Source organism: Chaetodon trifascialis, chromosome 14, assembly GCF_039877785.1.
Source record: "Chaetodon trifascialis isolate fChaTrf1 chromosome 14, fChaTrf1.hap1, whole genome shotgun sequence".
NCBI classification, from domain to species: Eukaryota; Metazoa; Chordata; class Actinopteri; order Chaetodontiformes; family Chaetodontidae; genus Chaetodon; species Chaetodon trifascialis.
Genome location: NC_092069.1, coordinates 10,039,319 through 10,058,687, shown reverse-complemented (window position 1 = coordinate 10,058,687; position 19,369 = coordinate 10,039,319).

Genomic DNA, 19,369 nt, shown 5'->3' with positions numbered 1-19,369 from the left:
AGCTGCAGACATAGGAGAGAAGTTTGGAGTTTTAAACCTCATTATAAAACAAGGCCAGGTCATGGTGACATGACTTTCAAGACTGTAGAGAGTCTGCACGCTTCCAATTAAACCGTGTCAGGTCAGTAGTGTGAGAGGGTTCTGAAAAGTCTTGCCTTTTGTGATGTACCTCCTAAGTTCCATTGATAGTTTGACATTTTGAGAAATGGACTCTTTGCAGAAGAATGAGACTACTTCTGTTCAGCAGCCAGTTAGCTAAGCTTAGCATAAAGACTGGAAACAGAAACAGCTGACCTGGCTCCATCCAGAGGTAACAAAATCCATCAACCGGCACCTTCCTGAAGTTTCTGCTGGTTGCTGCTGGTGAGACAACTTCAGGAAGTCTCTGCTCTGCAAGAAATAGTGCAGAAACACTGAAAACTAGGGAGCTTTAGAGACACTGGTAAGTGTATTTTGTAGGCTTTGGACAGAGCTAGCAGTTTCCCCTGTTTGTACTTTTCATGCTAAGCTAAGCTAATTGCCTGTTGGCTGTAGTTTCATAATTACTGTACAGATATGAAAGTGGTATTGGTTTCTCATTTGACTCTTGGCAAGAAACCAAATACATCAAAATGTCAAACTATTCCCTGAAGAACAGGGACAGATTTTAACAAAGGATGGTCAAAATCAAAGATGAGGGGGATATCCTGACTTTTGGCCCTTCCTATATTTCCCATACGTCCGCTGGATGCAGGGTTCTATTAGACCCACCCTGGTCAGTATATGTCAGTGTCTTCCCCTAATTTATAATGCAGGCTTTCTTTTATAAATTTAAAGCCCAAAATGAAATGATGGATGTCATCAGGGTTACTTTCTCAGACTTGACATTCCCTCCAGAGATGCAGAACAAAGTCGTTTTTCACAGGCTCAATTGTAATACCCAGAACGAATCTGGTCTTTATGGGTAATTGGTGATGTTAATTGGTGCAGTGTCCCTTTAATTGAGCGTCTGACCAGTCTGAACCATCACGATTATGCCAGTCAAATTGGATTCTTCACCTATAATCTGGACAAATTCGAATACGACCTGGATAAGTGATAAAAGTGTGTCCTTTCCATGTCCTCAGGTTTGTCCCATGCAGACAACAGCTGCTGACAAACCTATAACTTCACTCAATGGGGTAGACTTTAAAACTCCTCTAAAAGTTTTTAAAATTCATAAAAACGCATCTGTTCCGATGAAGCCGATGGGCACAATACAGCCATCAGCTGTGTTCATTTTATCCTCTTTTCCAATTCTTTTAACAGCTAGACCAACCACCCTGAATGTCCTCTTCCCTTCCGTCCCTTCACCCCTCCACCTCCTCCTCCTTTCATTACTGTCCCATTCATTCATTTATTCTCAGTCTTCTGCGGGACACGAATGGGCCCATTCATCTCTTTCCCTCTCTCCGTCTCTCTCTCTCCCCCTCTGGTCTAATCAGGGGACCACACACTCCCTCATCTCATCTGATGTCTGGTAATTGAAGGTGAGATTGTTTTGGTGGTGGAGGAGAGGCGAGGCCGAGGCGGGTTTGACTGTCTGCAGCCATGCAAATTAGGCCGTCGAAACGTCACTGTAGTCTCCATTATTCTATGAATAAAAGCCCACCCCAGCTAGCCTGTTACATAAATCTGCCTTGTAAATTGCAGCATCCAAGAGGGAAACCGCTGCAGAGTGCTCCCTGGAGATGAGGCAAAGGGTCTGATGAGGACGTCTGTTGGACTAAGTTAGGTACTCTCATACTGCTGCCAGTGATGTGTTTTTTCTCCCCATTTTCAACATTTTTAATGTTTTTCAAGGCATATTGTTGTCCTTCATTGGTTTTCAAATACTACTCTCTACTTTTTAGTTTGGGATCAGTAATTTCCTAGAGCGCCTGCTGGTTTATGTGCAACTGGTCCCAAACAAGAAATAGTCCCCCCCAAAAACAGAGGCTTGTGGTGGTTTGGAAAACTTTGGTTTTATTGTGTACTGTGTTGAGGTGTGGGGCTGTGTTTCCTGTGTGTCCTTTTGTGGCAGAGGCTGGGCGTGGTTCTCCAGGTGGCTGGGAGCAGACTCCAACACAGCTGTGACTCATCACAATCAAGCACAGTACAAAGACTGTGGACTGCTGAGGACTCAGTGGTAATGCTGGCTGTTTACCTGTGCTACCTACATCTCCTGTGTCTCTTTTTCTGAGTGCACTGATCTGCAGCTCAGTGTCTCTTGCATCCTCCTGCCTCAAGCCCTCAATCACCACCACCTTGCTTCACCTGTGCCTCCACCATCACGTGCCTTCAATGCAAGTAATCACACCACCTGAGCTCTGTGCGCTCCAGAGTACTGAACTACTCCCCTCCACAGTACCTTGTGCCTCACCTGCTGTTCTCAGGACTTCGCAGCTATGAGTTTCCTGTGTACCTGGAGTCTCCACCCATTGCTCATTCAATAAATTCCTATTTTACCCTTAATCCCGAAACATAACAGACTTGTCATTTTTACTTTTAAGTTCTTGTAAAAAATGAAGCAAAAGAGAACTTGTTAAGGATTTAGATTTAGAGGTGCTGGTGGGTGGAGTCTGTTATCTTCGCAAAGAATCAGGGCTCCAGTCTTTCTCAGTGCTAAGGTATGTTAGCCAACTGCTAGAAGTAGCTTCTCAAGAAGCATACAGAAAGGAAGGTAGTATCAATCTTTCATCTAACTCTCTCAGCAAAAAAAGTGAACAAGCATGTTTCCAAGTATGTTGAACTTTTCCTGTAAAAACTAATGGAAGACTTACAATGAAGTTTGGCAGTCATTGTCCCCTTGGGATGAATTCAAATCACTCTGGCGATCCTTTAAGTTTTCATCTGGTGCCATCATTAGATGAAACTTTCAAGGACGCTATCCATTACCTACAAAACTAATTACATTTCAGCTTCAGCTGTACTTTGTGTTCAGTGCTAATTATCAAATGTTAACATGTTAAACATGCCAAACCAAGGTAGAGAACGTGGTCAGCATTGTACCTGCAAATGTTGGGTGACCCTATTTTCAAACCCCCGAACTTGGAACCTTAAGTGTCCTGCACCTTCATGCACATGCTCATGCACGCACTGATGCACGCACCATATGCATTTTATCAGGACGCAGCATTTTCATTGCCAAACACTTTACGAAAGAAGGAATAAGCCTCCCAGAGCTCTTTAAAAAAAGACCAACTTTTTCTTTTCAAAACAAAATTATACAGTTGTTTATATGGTTGAAATATTTCAGGTCTGAAGTGAGGAAGATCTGTCACTTAAAATAAAAAGGAATAAACAGGTGATTTACCTAATCAGTAGCTAATAACCTCTTGACAGTGGTGGGGAGTGATGAGTTACATGCAATGGCATTACATAATTAAATGGCAATTACTGAGAAAAATTATTCAATTAAATTACAGTTACTAATCAAAATGTTTGTCATTTCAAAGGATCATACATCTGACTATGTCATTTTAGGTAAAAAGCTTGTAAGTAGAATATAACATTCATTCTATAGCAATGTCTTCTTTTGCCATATTTCAAGACAACGCAGGTCAGCAAAAGCGTTGGGACAAATCTGAGTGCAGCACCACCAAGGCTAGCATGGCTGACACAGAGCTGTCTCGTTGAGACAGGCTCCATTCATTGAGCAGAACTGGTTGGTTCTCTTGTGATTTTGCACCACCTATCGTCTGCCAATCATATCCACATTGTTTGGTGAATTGTTTATTTTTTTAATATGTGATTATGTAATAATGAGTAGGAAAGAACATGATAAATGCCAACTTTAGCGCTGAAAATTAGTATAATATTACAATTATTATTTTAATTGTAGTGAAAACTGGGACAATTTTGAAGTGAATGTTGAAAACGGGGACACTTTAGTGTTTTACACATATTTGTCGTGACTCTGGACATCCAGCTTGAAACTGGGGCAATCCTGGACGTCTGGTCACGGTATGGTAATCAGCATCTTAGCATTGATCACGATCGTGTCAGCATGCTGACATTAGCATGTAGCTAAGTACACAGAGCTTCTAGCATTGCTGCAGTTTTAACTAAAAGCATCTTTGTTGCTCTAATTACCTCCCTGCCGCCGTTCTTGTAACAAGTGCTACTTAGTTGTCATCACCTGGACCACATGTCCTCCGCTGTCTGGAGTAAAAACCGCATCAATCATCAAAACATCAGTGTAAATGTGTTTAAGAGATAGGGAGAATCTACGAGGTATGTGTTTGTGGAAGAGGGAGGAAGAGGGAACAAGACTGGGCTTTATAGGCTAATCTTAATCCTAGCCTTCAATTGTGTCCAGTGTTAACTCCTGCACTGAAAGTCATTTCTAGGTCTGGGCTTAGCCTGGAAAGAAGGTGGAGGGACTGTCTGCATCCACGCTGCTGATGCTGCCGCTGGTCAGCCGAACCTGCTGACCCCGGCACAGCGGCGGACCCTGGAGAACTCTCCTCCTCCACCGTCCCAATCCAGGGGATCCGATTGACACTGCGAGTGTGCCATCTGCCCCTCGACAAGATTACACAGTGCACTGGGCCAAGAAATCCTCCAGCACAGCAGATTAAATATGAAATATAGGGCAGGAATAGTTGTGCCGCAGCATGTCTAGATTTAGTTGTGCCATGTCTCGCCTCCATATTGGTGCCACTAAGAGCTTTGTTTCCAGGTGTGTGTCTGGAGCTGGAGTTTTCTCTCTTTGTTTGAGTCAGCCATTCGGTGGTTTTTATGCATCTACACTTCTTGGTTCTGCGAGTGTGTTTGTGTGAGTCCTTCAGTACAACACACCTGATCCTCCTCTCGTCTCTTCCCTTTAAATTTTAATGAATGCAGTCCAATTCCCTCCCTTTCGCTGCTTCTTTACTAATCTCGTCGGTGGTTGATTTACCCCCCAAAAAAAGGAAATGGAGAAAAAGAGAGCAAATCAACAGAAAACTCGAGCGAGCGAAGACAACCACTTAGTCTGAAAATGGTTACTATGGAAACTGTGCCTCTCTTTCCTCTACTCTGGTCCTTTTGGAGTCACACATTTTTGTCTAACAGTGGGTACAAATTAACACCCCCCAACCCCCCTGTATTCTTCCACACCGGCCTGGAGCCATCACTCAGAAATCATGGAATCCTGTCCATGCCGCCTTAAAGTCACTATATGGGTTCAGCCAATGTCAGGACTCCCTCCCTTCACACGTCTCTCTTTGGCCGAGTTTCTAAACCAACAACACTGAACCAATTGAGGACCATTTCAAGCAGCCGAGAGTCATCAACACCAACCTTTTCCACGGGATTCCACAGCCCATTTTTGTATTTCCTGTCACTGTTGTATGAATGAGAGTCCTCGTCAGACTGAATGTGCCTGGAGAAGAACCATGAAGGGAGGGCGGGTGTCGTCTCTTGGCTGCCTCAGAAAGGGTTTTCTTCACTTAGCTTGAAACAATCCAGATCCACACAGCCGTAACCCTCGCAGTTAGAGCTTTACAGTTGTACATACGGCTGCGGTCGACGTGTGCATGCTTTTTGTCAGTTAACATCTCATGCCTGGTCAATGTGTCTCATCGCTCAGATTTTCAGTGCCAATCTGTTGCATCACACCCTTTAAAACACTTGCAAAGTTTCATCACGCAAGTTTTTTATTTGGTTCTTTGTCTTGTTTCGTCCGCTGACCGCTGATGTGGTTTCTTCCTCAGGCCGCATTGATGTGAATCATCTGTTTTATACTTCTTCATTCTTTTCTTCACTCACAGCCTGTGCTGCATCACATTTTCACTCTCTCAGCTCTTCCCCTCGTCCCTCTTTCGCCCCGTCTCTGTCCTCCCCTCCTCCTCAGTACCTCTGCCTCATTAGTCCTGGATGCCAAGCTGTTTTTCGCTGAGTGCCCATTTGTGGATTACTCACCAAGAAATCATGTGGCACAATTGAAATACCAGTGGTTACAGAGGCTTCACTTACTGCTGAGGCATCTGGAGGATGCTCTTGTTAACCAGCCAATCGCAACCAGAGCGTCCATGATCCCAGCACACAAAGAAACCCTTCTCCTTTACCCTTGTTGCCCCCGAGCCCCTGCTGCAAACGCTGGCTTTCTGTCTGTTCCTGGTGATGTTCTTCCCAGACAGAAGAATCTAATACGCTTCAGAGAGCTCTGCAGAGAGCCCAGACAATATGTTATGGCTACTATTATTTTTTACGATAATACATTCTTAGTTTTACGCATTCTGGGATGAATCTCAGGTGTGCTTTATAAGTTTTCCCCATCCCTCTGTTTTCTCTGTCTTTTCCTTTTTTCTCCTCTACAGTTCAGGATGACGTGACTGCTGACTGGCCTCTGAGCAGATGTTCAGTCTAAAGGAATTCTACATAAAGATATCGCATGCAGCTTTGTGTACTGTGTATGTAAAAACTCAGCATTGTTCTCACATGACATGGCTCTTTTATGTCCAGGTGGTTGTATATCATTCAGAAGATTCACTGCGCTCATCGCCAGACCTTTGCTGTGAGTTTACTCATCATCAAACCAAGCAGGGGGCTGTTATCTTATTCTCAGACAGCATCCTGTTAAGTTTTTACTCAACCTTGGCAAACTATGCAGTGTTTTAAAGCTCAAGCCTCACAACTCTGCAGTATCTGTGTCAACCTGGCTGAGGAGTGGATAAAAAACACAACAGTGACATTAAGGCAGATACATAAAAGATGAGAGAATACTTTTTAAGCCATTTTACCACGTCTTTGCCTCGGTAAATTTAGTTAATGAGTGTAATTAACAGAAATTCAACTGAGAAACTGAGAGAATTGAAAGAGAGAGACCTTAGCAGGGTCCTCAGACTTTTTATTACCTGGTCATTTCCCTTTTCAAAATGGCAAATTTATATTCATAGCGCTGCTACTAAAATAAATACCAAGTCCTTTAAAGGTTAATGAAAAAGCTCTGGCACTCTCACGCTACCATCACCGGCACCCGGCCTACTGCTGGCTGCCATGGCAACACACCCACCATTGATTTATGCCGCAGATAATTAGGAGCAAAGATGACAGAGCCCACAGGTGTGAACACAAACACACAAACACATACTGTACATTCACACACACACACACACACACACACACACACACACACACCCACACGCATTCAGACATACACACACACGTGCCTTAATACATGCACGCTCTCACAGACGCAGTGCCACAGAAACTCATTATCAAGTGGTTTTGCTTCCTAGATTTAATATCCCCTCCAATTTGGCAAGTCCAATCATCGTCCTTCATTCTCATTCAGACTGGCAACTTGGCTGGCTCTCCACGCAGCTTCACTTTCTCTCGTTAACACACACACATACAAACACGCACGTGCGCATGCACGTCGTCAGCCTGCCAAGCATGAAGCCCCGCCTCCGTTAGTCTGCAGAAACAAGTAGCGTCCCTTTGTTTTGGAGAGAGGTGGAGCCAGTACACAGAGGTTCTTCTTCCTCTTCATCGCCCCGGCTGTGTGCAGCCCACTACAACTCACTAATCCTGATTGGAGGCTCCCTTCACCTCGGGGTCCCATTGAGAGTGTGAAACTAATCCAGCCAAATGGCTTTCATCAAGTGAAATGGAAAGGTAATGATACCTCAGGCACTTTGGGCCCCTAAATGTCCCCTCCACTCTTTTTCTTCTTTCCCTCTTCTTTCTCCCTGCCATGAGGTTTCAGGTTTCCGCTGAACATCGGTGGAATCTCTCTTTGATAAACGCGTTGTTCTGCAATACAATGTGAACGTGTGAGCGAGCACACACACATAAATGAGAACGGGCAGATGAGAAGCATCATCCTTCCACCTGACAACCCATATCCACCCTCCTTACTTCCCAAAGGCCTTACTGCAGGGTCACCTAATAGACTGAAATTCCACACACCGGCAGACATATGCAGGCGCACACACACACACACTCTCACCAACACACATACTCACAGGTGACATCACCAGATGGATGATGGGGGCCACTGCAAGGCCGAGGGCTCCTCTTTCATCAGACCAGTTTATCTTAAAAGTGCACACTCCCCCAGTGCGCACTGTGACACACACTCCCCTGGCACCTCTCCCGCCCCTTCACCACCCACTCCACACTACTGAATGTGCAAAACCCAAAGTCGGCAACCCCGACAGTAGACATGATGGATGGCGGCGTGAAATGCGACCTTTCCTTTTACTTTTTCCTGTCACTCTCTTTCTCCTCCCCCTTGCAGCCCTCCTGCATGTCTGATTTGGATTCATTTGGTGGAAATGCTCCACCAAGTAGCGAAAAGGCTAGACTGGAGGAAAGTGAATGTCTGTTGTGAGTGCGCTCCAGCATGCATGTACCGTTTGCATGTTCATATACGGGCATAGGGTGGAGACAACAGAAGGAGAAGGGGCACTTTGAAATTAGTTAAATTAGTTGGGAGGGAACTGGTGGCTTACATGCCCACAGCCCTGTCAGCTGTACCAGTGCACCTGGTTGGGAACCACTGGTGCATTGCTGCATTAGAGGGTTGGGTGCAGGTGGATTGAACACACCCCTGTCCCATCTGTACACATGATCTATAATTTCTTTTGGTTACATTTCACGGACGAAGCAAGAATTTCTCTGTGTTCCCCTCAAAGTGGAGAGATTTCATGGGGCCACATAAAGTCAAGGAGAAAATCGATGAGTGATGGGAGTCAGAGCCATGTGAGCTCTCCTCCATACATAAACCTCACATACCAAACGCACATACACACACACACACACACACACACACGCACACACACACACGCACACACACACACACACACACACACACACACACACACACACACACAGGACAGACACATTATCAGTCTCACTTGGACACATGCTCAAACACATGTTCACTCAAACAGACTGAGCATTCTGACTTCCCCCCTCTTCCCTTTTAGAATTAAGCAGATGGTAACTTCACCAGGTCCAACTCAGACTCTCCCTCTTATTGTGAATGTAATCTTGATAAGCCGCATCAGAGAGCCCAAAGGTTTTACTCAAGACCACTGCCTACACCTGCATCCTTCCCTCCACAGCTTCATGTCCACCAAAAGGTGTCAATTCACTTAAAAAACAAACAAAGAAAACATTAAAGCACCACTGCCCACTCCCATTCCACATTTTATAATGGAGGAAGGTCTCAGGAACCAGAGGATTCCTTTGTGAAACCCTTGTAGGCCTTTAATTGCCAGGGCCTCACGTCCCTGACCACTTGACACTCCAGAGTAAAGAGGGAGCGCTGAAGCTCCAGAGTAGAATATCACAAACTTCTCCACCCAGAACTTTGGTCCCTGGCCAAGCCTCAGACTTTTGTCGACAATACAATTTTCATTCCAGCGCTCCCCCCTTTTACTGCACCCCTCTCCTCACTTACAAACTATCCAAGCCTGCATGCGTAATGAAGACTTGGATTATGAATCATCACAGATGTTTTGTTGGACGTCCATGCTTTAGAGAATTGTGGTTGCTTATAAGGTCCACTCCTTAACATGCTCTGCGCACATATGGAAGTTTTTACATCCAGCAAGAAAAAAAAAAAAAAGTTTGAGGGTCTGAGCCACTCGAGGCCACAGGATCGAATGTGGGACGCTGGAAAAAGCTGCATTTTTTTGCACTCACACCAAAAATGATGGAATGATGTGCTCGTAAAGACCGCATCCCACCACTTGCATGTGTTCTGCATTACAGCCCCCCTTAATTTCTGTCCTCCCCTGCTTTTTCACTTGCACTGCTCGCCACCTGGTATGCGCTCACCCATGGCCACCGTGATGACAAACCTGAGAAATGTATCTGCATTTGCCTTTTCCATCACTGTTTTTCATCCCTTTTATATCCCTCCTCCTCATCATCCTTTGTCTCTCCATCATTCCCCCCTCACGTAGTTTACACAAATGGATGACAAGAAGAACACTCTTATCTCCTATCCTGCTCTGTCTCTGAATGAAAGGAGCTGTCCTCATTGTGTTTTATGTGGGCAGCAAACCTGGACTTATCTGGACCCCCCCCCCAGCCTCAAGATGGTTCAAGAGTCCAGGCAGTCACATCGGCTGCACTTACATTAGCCAGCTGTCCAGATGTTTCTAGTTGAACCTGTGTTTCTCCGCCTGCAGAGCACATTCGGCCACGGCAGCCTTGACTGAGCATGGCTTTCTTCATCGGGAATCTCCATGATCTCATAGAGCTGAGCTGAGGTGGCTGGAGTGATGCAACTGATTAGCTCCAGTGACCTTTAGATTGTTTGTGCGTGTGCTGTCCTCTGGTCATATTCAAGGCTCCAAAACACGATTTCTCCATACAAACCGGTTGATCAGTGTGACCTCGCATGTCCACCCACACGAGGCAAAGTATGTTTATTTAACATGATTTTACTTTGGGCTGTTTCGATGAAACAGAGAGAATAATAATGTGTCAGCGAGATTTGAGCCAAACTGTCTCATATTGTTAGCGTTATTGTATTCTCAAAAGGCTCACCACACCCCAGTCCTTTCTTGGCTCGAGGGCCGATGTGCTCAGCTCAGATGAGCGGGTGGGACAGTCCACGGAGAGTGCAGGCTGGCTTGGGTGGCTTTATCAAATGTGAGTAATGAGTCTTCCCCAAAGTGCACAGGAAGACTCCCTCACAGCAGATCAGCCCCACCTTCACTCTCTCCATCCTCCACTCCAACTCCCTCAGTCCCTGATCTCTAAACACCAGCCCCTCACCAACTCTTCCCCTAAACCTCATAAGATCTGATCGCAGCAACGCGCCTCACCCATGAATCTATCTATCTATCTATCTATCTATCTATCTATCTATCTATCTATCTATCTATCTATCTATCTATCTATCTATCTATCTATCTATCTATCTATCTATCTATCTATCTATCTATCTATCTATCTATCCTGCCACAGCTGTCTTGGCCCCGGCTCTCTTTGGGGAGGAGGGGAATAATTACACGATGCAATGAAAAACAAATAACACTTGGTTATAGCTGTCTACTGGGTTGGATTACACTGATTGGCTGGTGGGCGTGCTCCAGGCCAACATTTTGAGGATTTGTTATTAAATTTCTGGCCTGCTCTGTCAGCCAGAGGAGAAGAAATACCATCTGCACCTTCTGCAGAGCTCCCTCTGTGATCTGGCTCCGATGTGGGCCAAAAGCTGCAAATCATCATCTGGGCGGGAAACGATGGACTCACATGAGCCATGTTATGTTTTGAAGACCCAACGATCTGTAAGGTCGTGCCTTTTTTACTGCAATCAAATTACACAGTCTGGAGCTATTTGCAAAACTCTGCTGTTTTTTAACATGAATATCATGACAGAAATATTATACTGAGACAGGCCCATATATCCAACTTCTGTTATACTGGATGAATGCAGGTCGAGTTGGTGGATGGTCGGTGTAGCATGTCAGACTTTCCAACCGTATGGCCAGACAGGAACATTGACACTGGATGACACTGCAGAACCCCGAATTACATTCAAGTGTTTTTGCATCTACTGCCAACGTTTTTATATTTTCTCCTTTTTGCAATATGTGCACATGGCAAGCATGGTGTGGATATGGTCAGGAGAAACTCTGACTCAGCCATCTGTTGACGTGCTTCACAGCGCGACCTCGGACAACTATTCTGGATCGATAACCAAAGATTTTACCACATTTCCCTCATGATCGTCAACTTTTGTTGACACATAGGCCACACTACCTCCTGACTTTGAATGTTGGCATTGGATGTAAATCATGAAGTTGTAAAACTGTCCAAAATACATGTAATCTCTAGGATACTGGGCTGGACTGAGACAGAGATTGCAATCCACTGCACACCTGTAAGTGTTGTAGCTGCTTAGCCCTGACTATTCTTTAAATATCTGCCACAATCTTTCTCTACCCTTAACCGTATCATCAATCAGAAGGTGATTGTCTAATCTATACACAATGGTAACACCTTTGAACACTACATTTACATAAAAGCCACATTTCAGATGTTTGTTACTGTACATCTGTGCCACAGGTGAATATTACATAAAACAAACATGCACTGAATGTGTTGTTATTTACATCTAAAGAAGACTGACACCAGACAGACAGGAGCCTGCGGGACTTAGAGAGTCATTAAAATATTACCACTGAGGCCTCCACGAGTGATTGATGAGTCTGCAATCAGGCCACTTATTGGTTCCTCCTGTCCATACTCCCTTTTGTGTTTACAGACACCTCTGGTTTCACTCTCAATGTGTATGCTGCCTGAGGATAAAGTTGTTCAGATGACGGAGGTCACGTAACCTCCAGGGAGCACTAACAGGTTTTTGTTGTGTCTCCTCCAGGAGATGTCAGACATGCAGGCCTCTCTTGTTTTGCATGTTAATGCTTGGAGGTACTTTCTTTGAACATCAAAAAACATTGATGATCATCAATCAGCCTGACACAACAGAAACTATAACCTCATTAGTTGTTGTTTGGATCTAATTGTATTTTATGCTGAACAGGGGCCGCACAAATGTCCAAGCTCAACAATGTTATGCTGCTGCAGTGTTTTGGCACACTTTCACATTTGAGCTGGAACACATTTTTTAGCAACTGCTTTGCATTGAGACATGTTGTGTCTTCAAAGTGTCTGCATGCATGTAGAGCAGAGACATCGGTCTGCGCCTGGGAAACTGCAAACAACACATTTTTCACTAGCTTCAGTGTGAAAGAGGCCAGGGCAATTTAATCCTTCAGTGCGTAGAATTAATTTAAGTTCCTTGACTCCCTGGCTCTGAGCAAAGTGCCAAATGGCACAGCTGGCCCGCTGTGGGCCCTGGAAGACTCAGCTTCAAGCCAGAGGTGAAGCAGGGAGGAGATCAGATCGGTGAAGTGGCCCTGCAACAATATGAATTACTGAAAAATATTAGCCTGAAAAGCAGGAGTGACACTCTGCATGTCTCTGAGGAACGTCCTGCCCACTTCTCCTGCCATGCTGTGACATTTGTGATTGACACTTATCAATGCTGCCACTTCCCTTGCATCCAACGTATTGTAGTTGTCACCCTTCTCATACCACAGAAATCACTGGCCATCTAGAGATTTGAGGCTTGTTGATGTGTCATCCGTAGTTGCAGTTGTTTGTGCGGGTGCCCTGCTATGACAAGTCCTGCCCCTATTTAACACACTGTGACTCACACGTAAAGAATAGACATTTGACACCTGACCCCAGGGCTGGAGGGAAATGGTAGTGACATGCTGGTGTCTCTGCAGCTCCACTGTGGGCATTACACCGCGCCTTTGCCTGGCACTGCAGAAAACCCAGCTGTCAAAGCATTTCAAGTGGCACTATTGGACTTCACTGTTGGACTTCAGCAGCAATCAGTGCAAATAAGCTGTTTTTGGATTCTATCAACCCAATGTTCTTGTTTTTTTTTTCCACTGTGAAGATTCACTAAGTGCTTGTTGATTTTATCATTACTCTCCAATGCACCAAAGCTGACTGATGAGCCTTCTTGTCGGAGTAAGTGTTATAAATATAGACACATTTCAGTCTGGGATAACAAGTTGAGGTGCTACAGAGACACATCAGAGCATCACTACCGTCCTCCTGCGGTTGCTCCTAGCAACATCATTTTCCTGAATGTCAGGAGAGTGAGAGATGGTGCCGGGTGTCTGATTATGACGGAGTGGAGGGACTACATGCCTAGAAACAATGCAATTATCTCCTGCGTCATATCGCTCGGAGAGGAGGCGTGAGGATGGAAAACGAAGTGTGTTAGTTGCATGTTGTGTGTCATTCATCAATCAGGTTGATAATGGAGGCTTTTTTCGAGAGGCTGTCAGGCTTGCAGATGAATAGGAAGCTGAAATGTGATACGTCATTGCATTTATCAATCTCTGGCTTTCTTTTTCTCCTCATGAATCTCTCTTGGGTCATTTAATAATTTGGTGCATTTTCCTCCGCTGACTTGAGGATCAATGAAGTCTTTTTTTGTTCTCCTGCACAACATAAATCATCTCATTAAGACATCATCTGTTGCAAATGGCATCTCCTCCCTCTATCTGAACCTCATTCTCTCAATTTCTGTCTCCTTATCCCATTCTCCTCTGCAAGCAATCTAAAGCACTCCTCTGGGATGCTGGGTTTGCTGTAATTCAAGAGAAGATTAAGAGAAGATATGGTATCTGAGGACAGCAGACCAGAGAGAGACAGCACTTGAGAAAAGACAAAGAGAGGAGGAGAATGAGAGAGAAAGAAAGAAAAAAGACGGAAACAGAGACAGGCAGAGATGGATTGCTGCAGAACTCCTGGTGTAGTGAGCAAAAGTGGATCAGATACAGACAAAAGAGGGACACAAAGAGAAAGAGACAGACGTCGATACATTCAGACAGACAGTCTTTGTTATTGGTCCACAGGGACAAAGTAAGACCAGAGCCAATCAGTTCCTCTTGGTCTTAAATTCTCTCTGTTAATCAGACATCATACAGTTTGTCCTGGAGGGGCTTCCAGGCACTTGGCCCAAAGCTGCACATCACAAGCTCCACATTGTCACACTGCATATCAGGATGATGACCATAAAAACACCAAACATCATATGATAATGAAATCACAGATAAGACACGGGGGTGTAGGGGGTGCCTTTAGAAAGCTAAATGTCCTGATAGAAACTTCCCAGGCAGTCACAGCTACAGTCAAAGAACTGAGATAGCAGCAGGGTCAAAAAAGCACTGCAGCGGCATCTGACTTTTAGGTTATAATCTAAAACACCCAAAAGTTTTGAACCAATTTTTGTCCACTTTGCTGAAAGATGGACAGCTAGACTGACTGTTCTGTGCTGCTATCAGCTGCTCCAAGTTCAACTTTGGAAAAGACAAAATCAATAAGCCTCTGCTCCATGGAATTAATTTTGTTTTGATTGGTTTCCATTAAATCCTCCCTATTTCAGTCCGAGGTCGGTCTGTTGTTGGTATGCCGACAACAGACCTGGAGTTGAGGTTTTGTTTTGCAGACTAGTGTGCCAGCTGATCTATGTATTATGTATTTATGACAACAGGCTGACCTGGGACAGCCTGTGATGTGCTGCTGGCCTGGCTACAGCTCTGCATCTTGGCATAATTTCACATTTAGAATTTCATGTGCGTCACACTTTTTCACAAATCATGTATTTCATTTGATCACAGTGTGATAAATCATGGATTGCTAGCTTGTAGATTTATAATTAGCTAGAGAGTAAAACTGGCTAAGGTTAGCACAGCACTTTCCAGACTGTTGCTAGATGGAATGACAGCCGTGCTGCACACAGGCCTTGTTCAGACCGCCAGCCCAGATTAGTTTCACATCATATCCAGATTGTATCCAGATTGATTTCAGAAAGCCTGGATAACAAATCAGTCTCTGGAATTCCAGTCATGTTTCTACAGATGCATCTCAGTCTGGAAACTCTGGCGGGATCGGAGACACATAATGATGATGTCAAATCTCGAGTGATGGAAGTGCATCAGAGCGGCTGACGAGTTCTGCGCCGAGGCTTGACACGATGGTTTGGAGGGCAGATAATGGATTTTTCATGCGTTGGAACGTCCACGTCACCAGAGGACGTATATACTGACGCCAACTTTGTTACCACGGCAACCCATGCAGATAGGTTGGTGGTGTCCGGACACACAAATCTGATCTGATCACTTGCAAAAAACATTGCAGAAGGCGTGTCTTAAAGATCTGATTTGAGAAACAAATCTGATTTGCCTGCAGCCTGAGCCTGCACTGATCTGTGAAAGGGTGACAGCAGATCAATCCAAACAATCTGCTTTCGCAAGTGTAGTACATTCAATACACAGCAAATTACATAAATCATCTAGCAGATTAGCCTGCAAAACCTCAACAGAAATCAGCGAATTTCTTTAACTTGCTGCTGATTGGTTATGATGACGTGTCAGACTGGATCATGAAGTGAAACAAATAGAAATTCAGTCTAAATGTCAGGCCACAGTAATGACTGGGATTACCGTGAAATCAGTGAATGCACTCACTGGGTTTGTTCAGGTGCATTCGTTTTGTCAGCAGGCTCCCTCTTCTTGTGCAGCCTCACCAGACCACCATAATCTGTCACCCTGCACAGCTTGTAGTGGCTTGGTCTGGTTATCGTCCCGCTGGCCCATGAAGCACGGTGTCCTACTGAGCGCGCCCGTCGCTCTGTCATAGCTCTGTGTGACTCTGACAGCTGGGACACAGGAACAGTTGGAGAACGGGTCTTCTGGCCACATCCCGTTGCACTGCAGCGCAGCTTGGCTCCGAGATCATCGTCATCTCGAGGCGAAGAGAACAAGCTGACGGATGGTTCAACTGTAGAGCACCAGAAACACCAGTGGGGTGGCTGCTGTGGTCATGGTGACCTTTAACACGTGAGGCTGCAGCACACACGCAAAGAACATGACTTATTATTAGCATTATTGCTGAAATCATGTATGTGAATCTTTGTCCAAGCACCTTTGATACAATGCAGTAAATCCATCTTGTATTGATATGCACAACACATCTGTCAGTGCCACAGTCGGCCAGTATCTGATCTGGATCAATACTGCATGCTGGGGAACACAAAACAAGAAAATGAACTGAAATTCTCTCTGATCTCAGAAATACACAGATGCTCTTTCACCGTGAAATTGTCAGAATTCATGATGAAGTCTGGTAATGTGATTTAGGTCCATGCACCCTAATACTGTGCACCACACTGTCCGAACATCACCATGACACAACAGCACAGTCTGCCCCGGCAGGCAGCACCCTCTCTCCTCCACTCGCTCTCTCTGGTCCTGTTCTTCATGGAGGGGGGGCTCCCACACCCCGGTAACAGGTCTGATTGGAAAGCATCTCACCCCTGGCAACCAATCCCCCGGCAGCACCGCACACACACATACGTGCACACGCAAACACTCACACAGGGTTTCCGTGGCAACTGCGGTGCAGGGGGCAGACAGAATGATTTGGTCTGCGGAGCGAGCCAGACTGTGGCGATGAGGGGACGAGGCCTCCACCAGAGAGTGAGAGGGTGGGGGTGCGGGGGGTCCACTGCTGGTCCATGGTGGAGAGAAAACAGAAGATAGATGGAGAAGTTAGGCTCCATAAGAACGATCTGTAAACAGTTTGGATGTAAGAGTGCATCACAACACCTGCTGAATTCAGTGTTCTTTGGTTTACAAGGTGCAAAATGAGCAATGCAGCTATGCTCGGCACTTTAATACTGATTAAAGGACAAGTGAATAAATAACCCACAAAGCAAATGTATCTGCAAAGTTTTGAACCTCTCCTCTCCCCTTTTGATTCAAGACTCTGTCAGCTGTCGCCTCTTTGTTGCCATTTGTTGAAAACATCGCTCTTCCTCCTCATTTTGAACAGTCGGTTTTAAAAACGGGGCTGTAATGGCCGACGATCTGGCTGTCTGGCTCGCTCTACTTGGAGCCGGATGTCACACGCAGCTTCCAAAAACTGGGCTTTTTGGAGATTACCGACTGTGAACCAGTTCTCTCTGGTTACTGGAACAGGATTAACTGCTGCTGCTGCTGCTGCTGCTGCTGCTGCTCTGTGTGTGTGTGTGTGTGTGTGTGTGTGTGTGTGTGTGTGTGTGTGTGTGTGTGTGTGTGTGTGTGTGTGTGTGTGTCTGTCTGTCTGTCTGTCTGTCTGTCTTTGGTGAGCATGTTTATGTATCCATGCACATATGTTCATAGGTGAGAAAGTAGGAGAGCGAGTTCAAGAGAGAGAGAGAAGTAATGTGTCTGTCTGTGCTTTCCCAGCATCCTTTGTTAAATGTGGCTTAGCCCACAATCGTCTGTTTAATCTTGCCGCCATTTTGTTGTCTAGTGTCCACGGCTCTTCTCTGTCTCTCTCATGGCAGTCAGAGCGGCTTAACGTCCCAGAATGGTTACCATAGCAACACCGGCAGAGGTTTACCAGTGGCCATGGCGACGGCTGATGCACTGAGATGTGGCTTGCCATGGTTTTGGGATACAGGGGAGATGGGGGAGTTGGGGGGGGGGGGGGGGGGGGGTGCAGGGAGGGAGGGCCGGTGATGTCAGCCACACCTCGATGAGGAAGACGTTTGAATGGAGCGTGAGCAGAGATCCAAGTTGTACATTTAAAACTTTCTTTTCGTCATTTATTTCTAATTCACCAGCAAATCTGGTCTGCTTGTGGCTCATTCCCAAACAGCAGCGGGGACATGCATGCATGAGTGGAGGTGAATTTCTGTCTTTCACTGGCTGTGAGTCAGACAAGCTCATTTCTGTGCGAGTGTGTGTGTGTGTGTGTGTGTGTGTGTGTGTGTGTGAGAGAGAGAGAGAGAGAGAGAGAGAGAGCACCAATCGGCACTGTCTGGTCTTAAGAGACTCCAATCTTGCCTCTCCACTGAGGTGAGAATTCTCAAATCAATTTCTCTGCCATTTTCCCTCCACCTCGAATGGATTGGATTTTTTTTCCCCTCTCCTCCACTGCAGCTGAATTGTAATTTAAAAAGCGTTTGGTGTAAATACTGCTATTGTTGGAGGCGTAATCAAACATTCATGAGGGAGAGGGATCTAGGGAGAAGCCGAGAATCTAGGTCACGGACGCGCTGGCAAGTCTCTGAGACTGCTGCTTCACTGAGTGCGCCGCTCTCTCTTTCTAAACCTCCGCTTTGTCTTGTCTCCCTCCTTTCCCTCTCTCCTCCACTCCCACGTCCCTTCGTTCTCTCATCTCATTCTCATCACCTCCCCTTCTCTCATGTCTTCTCTCTGTCCTCCTCACCCCCCTCTTCCTCTCCTCTCATTTGTATTCCTCTACTCCCTCTCTCCTCATCTTCTGCCCTCCATAGCTCCACCCTATTCTATGCCTTATGCTTTCATTTCTTTAAACATTTTTTTCTTATTTCGGTGTGCAGTTTCAATTAAATATAAAAAGACCTGTTTTTGAATCACTCAGGAAATCTCTAAATGCGTATAACCACAGTGTAACCCTGCAGAGAGCAGAGCCTAATGGTAATGACCCTCTTGACCATCATCAGTCAAAGAGAAGGTCATGTTGTCAGTGCTTTTACAACCGTCTCCAAGCTGTGGTGTACTGAGCAACACATTAGCAGAGGCTGACCTTGTGAGTGTGTCCACAGAGTCAGCGAGGACGAGACAGACATCAGGAGACAGAGGAGGAGGAGGAGAGAGGAGGAAGCTGATTCTTTATTTGTCTGCCTTAAAGGATAATTACAGTTTGTTACTATACTATAACATCTTATTTTTGCTATCATTGCCCTCCACTATAACAACACTTTACTCGCCAAAGTAGCCGCCGGGAACACGGTGACATTTCAAGTCTAAAAAAGCTGAAGCTGGATAACTAAAAATCCAGCTTTGGAACATCACTTTGCTCA